The sequence below is a fragment of the Neodiprion pinetum genome, chromosome 1 (genome assembly GCF_021155775.2).
Source record: "Neodiprion pinetum isolate iyNeoPine1 chromosome 1, iyNeoPine1.2, whole genome shotgun sequence".
Classification (NCBI taxonomy): domain Eukaryota; kingdom Metazoa; phylum Arthropoda; class Insecta; order Hymenoptera; family Diprionidae; genus Neodiprion; species Neodiprion pinetum.
Genome location: NC_060232.1, coordinates 8,813,640 through 8,820,635, shown reverse-complemented (window position 1 = coordinate 8,820,635; position 6,996 = coordinate 8,813,640). Strand labels below are relative to the sequence as shown.

General features: G+C 37.6%; 1 protein-coding gene across 2 annotated transcripts in view; it reads left to right on the top strand.

Moving 5' to 3' along the window:
• The first annotated feature begins 1,925 nt into the window (after positions 1–1,925).
• Positions 1,926–6,996, top strand: part of Cad89D (cadherin 89D) — a 48,850-nt gene continuing 43,779 nt past the window's right edge. The window contains exon 1 of one of the 2 annotated variants that reach the window (XM_046622930.2): positions 1,926–1,979. The gene's annotated coding sequence lies outside the window, so the exon portion shown is untranslated. The other variant, XM_046622920.2, reaches the window with a different exon arrangement.

Genomic DNA, 6,996 nt, shown 5'->3' with positions numbered 1-6,996 from the left:
TATAAGCGAACGGTGGAATTTTATATACGACATAGAGACTATTCAGGGCATGCGGGAAGCCGGTTTTACAAGTTTACGAAAACACGGACACTGCTTACATTTATTACCTGATCTTGGAGTTTTTTTTTTTTTTTTTTTTTTTTAATTTTATAAAAAAAATTCTGGCCACGTGGCTAATTGTTGGTTACTGAATAAGTAATATTGCCTGTTCCTAAATTTTTTTTCTCTCCGTTCAAATTATTGTATACCGATCGTTGACTTACGACTAATCTCACATTCTGTTTCCGACTATAACGTACCTACGTATCAATCTCGCATAAATTAATTATCTAAAGACAGCTGTTAATAAGTACTTGAGAAAAAATTACCGTTAGTTAAGGAAATTATCGACATTCAAACGTTTTGCATTCATATTTTCGTTCCCGTCAAAATGTCTGTTATCTATCAGTCTGAGGTTAACCAGTACAGAAAACAGGAAAAATATGCCATTTTCAGCCACCGTGTACAAATTTTATTTGAATATTTTAAACGATGTTTGACAAATGCACATGATCTTTAAATTTTGGGGTCTTATTTTTTCATTAAATTTGCGCCATAACTTACCGATTTCGTCATTTGGTTCAGTAATACAACCATGATCTAATAACTGGAAAGGATTTCTGGAATGTAAATCAACGACAGCTTTTCTTACCTAATTATTGTAATATAATGTTATTTCGTCGTGTGGAAAAAAAAATTGAATATCAAATGTGTGATCCTGCGGTAAATTTTTTATACTCATAGAAAAAAAAACTGGTTTGGGAGGGAGAGATATCTTCCTCGCTAAATATAACTTTATTCGACGTATCGACGTAACTTATGGCCACCGTGTGGATGTAACTTATTCAGGATGTATGCAGCCGTGCAACTCCAGTCAAAACAGTGTCACGACTAAAAAAATTATAAAATAACGGTTCAGAAGCTGCAGCTCAAGCTGTTAGCAATTAAGTTGGTAATTCGTCGATAAACCATCAATCGTTACACTTGAAAAATGTGTCATGGCTTTACCATACAGGCATAGCGAATGTTTTTCGTAGACTGAATAATCTCAAAATCCTTACCGTGTTCTACACAAATGAAATTTTTTGAAAATTAAAATGCAGGAAACAATGAAATTCGAAACGAATTATCGAACATAATCGATGCTTAATTTCAAATCGGTTTATATTGATTACAAATTTATCAAATTCATTCGATTTAACTCAACGATGACGATCATTTTATTCGGAAATTTGTTGTTTTCAATTACTGGAGACAATTTTCCTCAATCCTCTAGACAAAACAAACCATATTAGACCGAAATCAAACGAATCCACTAGATTGTCAACAGTACTTATGCGATTAAAAAAGCAGCGTCGATACATAAGCTATATTTTTTCGCAATATATTTTTGTTATTTTCAAACAGATCTGATACTCTACTTATACAACAATTTATTAAATACCCATCGTGCCACTATCTCGTAAGAAAAATTACCAAAAAAAAAATATTCATTATTTATAGCCAATCAGCTGGTCGACGGAACTTAATTTGTCAAAGGAATCGAACCTCTTCGACAGCTAAGAATTTCGAATACTAGATACGTGAATACTAAGGAAACGCACTCAGCAGATCGCATGCGTGAATTACGCGTCAGTAAGTTATGATCGGACCTGTTACATAGCTGCAATTAAGCGATGTCCTGCACTTTCGTTTTGCGCGCCTTTCTAGCCTTGCCATGCCACCGGCAGCCGCAGAACGACCCGGAAGATTTTTGCCTCACCGGTATCTGGACTTGAGGCTGCACCTAGCCCAGGTGAAATAACAGGTAAGAGGCAGGCTGAAGCCGCTGGTAACTCAAGCAAGTCGACCAGTCCCAACAACCAGTACTATCCGACTGCCTGAAACGAACTGTCCATTTCCAGCTCCATGCAGTAGATCGCTGGCCGTCAGCTTGGCAAGTACGTTCGAATCTTTTCAACCAAACGAAAGTAAAAAAAAAAAATAAAGAAAAAGACAAACCGTACACGCGCACGTGCTCGAGATTCGAATTTTCGCGCGCTTATCGATACATCCGATACTCGTGGTGTGAAACGATGCGGATTGGCGTAAGAGAGGGATAAAAAAAAATAGTGGATGGTAAGTCGTACACCGAGATGTAAATTCTTGTGACACTTGGTGGGATGAAAAATCTTGGCTCCAAGGAATCGTTCGGAAATTTGAGGTAAGCGCGAAAGCCTTTTGCGGTATATTTCTGAAGCATCCAGACCACGATTAGCTTGCGTTTGTCGGCCGATCGCCGAGCGTGCGCGATGAATACATTCATCGGCTTTATGCTGCTTTCGATGAGATCTTATATTCCGAACGCGATACACGGTTGAGCGATGAATTGATCATCCCGCGGGTGAATTTTCATACACTTACCGCGCTGTTTTCTCGCTCGCACATGTGTGTTTCCGGATCTCCATCAGGGTCACGGATCTGGGCCACAAGGCTGGTTGTACTTTGTTCGTCGAGATACCGGAGGCGTAGTCTTCGCTCCTTGTAATTCCTTGTCACGATTTTGAGAAGCACCGTTTCTTTTTTTTTTACTTCGGTTTAATTTCGCTAACAGCAGGATTTCATCGGCGCGAATCCTGCAGATCCTTTATCAAAAGTTCACGCGACGCTGCCGTTGTGCCGCCGTCGTCTAACACGTGAGAATGGATTCAATTATTTCAACCGCTACCAGCTTCTATGCCCGTACCATGTGCATTGAAGTCGAGGTAATTAAGGTATCTTACAATTAGCCAGCCCTAAAATTATGCCGTATAAACTTTTGTAATTAATCAAATATACGCGTACACACCTTTGATCGATTAACCCAGGTCTAGAATGGAGTAAAATGAACTCGCATTGTCGTCCCGATTCTTTGAATGTAACCAAGTTCTAAGGCATGTTTGTAAGGAATGATTTTTTCAAATCTGTTACCACTGATTCGAGCTTTTTATTTTTATGCCAATTCAACCAAATTATGAATCCCGTATCACATTCCAAATTTACAATACACGTACTCGTTTTGGTCAATGGTATTTTTCAATTATTTTTTACTTTATTAATGAGAAACGAGGCTAAAATAGAAGACGAGTGTTCTCAACTAAGATGTATTCACCGACTTGTGTACTTGAATCATTATACCGAACCGTGCTAAATTTAACACTCTCGCGTCGTACCTAATTTTCTCATTAGTGTATACACCTTTTTTTATTAAACTGTTTTGAAATTTTGCATATTGATTTGTCAATGGGTGACGATCGTTAAATTGAAATTGAATTAATCAAAACTCCTGATTTATTACACTGCTATGATATTATTTCGGTAAATATCAAGGTTGAAACTTCTATAAAACGATTTTGACGTTAGTTAATTTTCGACTTTTTCTAGTTTTCTCAAAATTGTCTGCAAACTAAAACCTCATTCCTCGACTGATCCCATCAACTTTTGATCAAATCAAAACTGAATACAAAAACAACCAATCTGAGAAAGTATAAGTGGTGATAAAAACGTAGAAGAATCGGATAATTAGAAAAGTTGTAGTAATCAGATTTTCAAAGACGCAAAAATTTATTTTATAAAACTTCAAAATATTGAAAATTTAAGTACAGAAAAGTCATTTAGTAGAACGGTTAGAATTATGGTTAAAGTATTGAAAGCCAAATACGGAATCGTCGGAACGACTAAAAATATACTAAGTAGAAAAAAAATTCTAAATTTAATTACATGAAAATTTTATTTCTGTCTAATCTGATCCGACAATCCATGATTTATAGATCTAGCATTAAAAATCACACTTACGAATCCTTATTCCCCGAAAGTCAGAATATAGAATCGTCAAAATTCCGGTTCTTGATTTTCTATACTTTATACTTCTAGATTTTGGTTTTTCTACAGTTCGACACTCTGCATTCGAAAACTCAATAAGCTGGATATTCGCATTTTTTATAATTCGACATTACGACTATTCTACAATTTTTGATTCCTTCTTCGTTCTGTCACACCTTACGGCAACGCAGAAGCCGATCGATAGATACAACCGTTTAAAAAATTCGACGTCCAAGTCTTGCGTTCTCGCCAGCCATAATATCTGACGATGTTAAGTTTGAATGCAGCATCCGTAACGCGCATCGCAAGCACCTAATCGTAAGTTCGAGTCTTTGTCGGTTTTTCAACTAAACCGCATCAAAGGCTCCGTTGTTTGCAAAAGCTTTCGGAACAATGTCTGCAGAGAAGAACAGATACGCGATCCCCTTTGCAAGGGGATTCGTATCGTGTAGAATTCGTAGCTGCGTGCAGCGGCTATAAAACCTGGAGGAATAGCATGTAAGACTCGTGGCTTTTAATCCGGACCCAGCCTCGCAGCGGACTCGGGTTTTTTCAGTCTTTGATCAGATGGAATCAAGCAGCTGTTCACGCTTTCGATGACCAGCGCACAATGGCCAGCGTTGCGCATCGTGCTCACCCCGGCTGTACAGTTAGATACGAATTTCATTAAAACTGCTGCCCCGATTTCCATCCTCTGCTTGCCGCTTCTTCTTTCTCGCTGGTTCATTCTTCCGTTCGTAATATTGTAATTTTTGTCTGAAAAATCGTGGTTGTTACTACTGCTGTTCAGGGTCAGACAGACCAACGCAACGCTGTAATCGTTCGTTAAAATACTATAGTCCGGTCAAAATAGGTCTGAATTAAAAATATTCGGAACATATAGTTGCATTTTTGTATACATTACACTATTTTATATATTATATTATTGTATAAATATTTTGTTTTTTGCGTTTTCCTCAAAAACCGTTATCGAGAGATGAAAAATGACTTGACCACCGTGTGGAGCGGAAGATTCTACATCGAGTTAGGTCCTCATATGTCAGTAACGGAGTCGGAGTAACAAATTAAAAAAAAAGGCATTATTTCACAAACATTCCCCAGATGCCGTCGATAAGTAGAATTTTATTTTCTCGATTTGTTAATCCGACTCCGTTTCCGCCACATGAGGATACAACTCGATGTAGAATTTTCCGCTTTACACATGATGATGAAGTAATTTTTCATTTATCGTTAGCGGTTTTTGAGAAAAATGCAAAGAACGTAAAATTTTATCGTTTTCTCAAAGCGCCGGCTATACAGCTCAAAAATGACTTCAGATCTGAGTTTCTGAGGGGTGAAAAACTCCCGCACACAAAAATGCAGCCATATCCCGAATATTATTAATTCAAACTCATGCTGAATGGACTAACTAGATTCAGAAGTACATTGACGTGTTCGGTTGAATTTTTCGTTGCGGAAATGTGAAAGAGAGAGATGTTTATAATTGACGATGAACACGAAGGTTGTGTTTTCATCACCCGTACGAAGAAAGTTGATTCATGAGAATACGTGTCTGAAAAACATTTATTCATTACGCACGTGTGTTAACGGTTGCTGGGTAATTACAATAATTGTAAGTGAGCTTTTCTACAGTTAATCGAGGATGCGCAGCAGCAGTTCGCTATTGTCTAATATAGTTTTCCCGCCTCCCGCGATTCTACCTTTCTAGATTAAACTGTAATCCAGTAAAGACACTCTCGCGTACCGCGTTTCCTTATCATTTGCAACAATCGACTGCATTACGGAAAGTGCATCCATTTACGCCGTCGCAACGGCACGAGTAAAGTTATAGCTGTCCTAAATTTCAGTGCGTATACATCGAACGATGATGCAAAAATTTTCGCATAAACTTGAGAATAAAAAAAAAAAAAAAATTCCAGTGGTTACGGATTTTTCTATGCCAAAGTGCCGTTTATTTAATTTTCATCCTACATCTGAAATTCGAACCGATGTTGCACAAGTTAAGGTTAATACTTGTCAGGTTCTTTTTCTTTGTCATTTGTTTTTACCTATCATTTTTCTGTTCGTTAACTGTCAGTTAGTTATTTGCGTTACAGCGTACGCCAGTGTTTATCGAAACCTGTTACGCCGGTTGGAAGCGATATTTCGGCCAGACATTCACTTTTCAATGATCGTGTCGTCATCGAATACTTAACTCCAATTTAAATCGCTCGTACGCACTCGGTCGGTGTAAATTTACACGTGGCGATGTAATGTAAGGCGATGCGGTTTTGCGATTGAGTAAATGCTGTCACGAAGGTATTTAGACTTCGATAAACGCCTCGAGAAGAAATGTAACTCGATAAATCGCCTCTCGGTTATATTGCGAATTTGTTCCCAGCCACGGTGATAAATGTATAATAACTAATTTACACGATATACCGAAGAGCAGAAGCTTCTGAACGATGAGAAGGAGACTGAGAAATAATAGGAACAAAAAACTATACATCCATTATTTTCACATCCGTTTACTTCGGGATAAAGAAGCTGCGGAATAAGAAGTACTTGTACCGTGATATATACATCGTAAGGAAATATACGTTCGCAAAAAGAAGAATTAACTGCATTTATGTGGTTGTATTGTAATACAGAGACTGGGTTTATCTGAGAACATATATTTTATTCGTCGCTGCGGGTTTCAGAGCAAGAAACGCGAGCGGTGCGGTCGTTTCTATAAGCAACGGATCGGTCAGCGTTATAACTTTGCTAAACGGAAAGAGTACGGATTTATTCGCGTTGCGGGGAAAAAAAACGAAAGAAAAAAAAAAATAATAATTCGGAGCAAAATTATTATGACAATTCGGGCTTTTCGAAGCTTAGTGAATTTTATTGCCTGTCAGAAACTGCGTGATATAGTTACCTGGAAATGAAAATTGACTCGTCTGATTTACATTACGCTTAGAGTCAGAAAAGAAATCTCTGCAGTTTCGTAAACCGCCGATTATTTTTTTTTTTTGTCAATATTTCTTCGTATCAGGTTTTAGTTCCCAAAGAAAAATCACACTCATTCAAAAGAGATTGTCGAGTGTGTAAATTAATTCTGAAATCTTTTTAAACTGATTTCTTTCGTTCACGTGA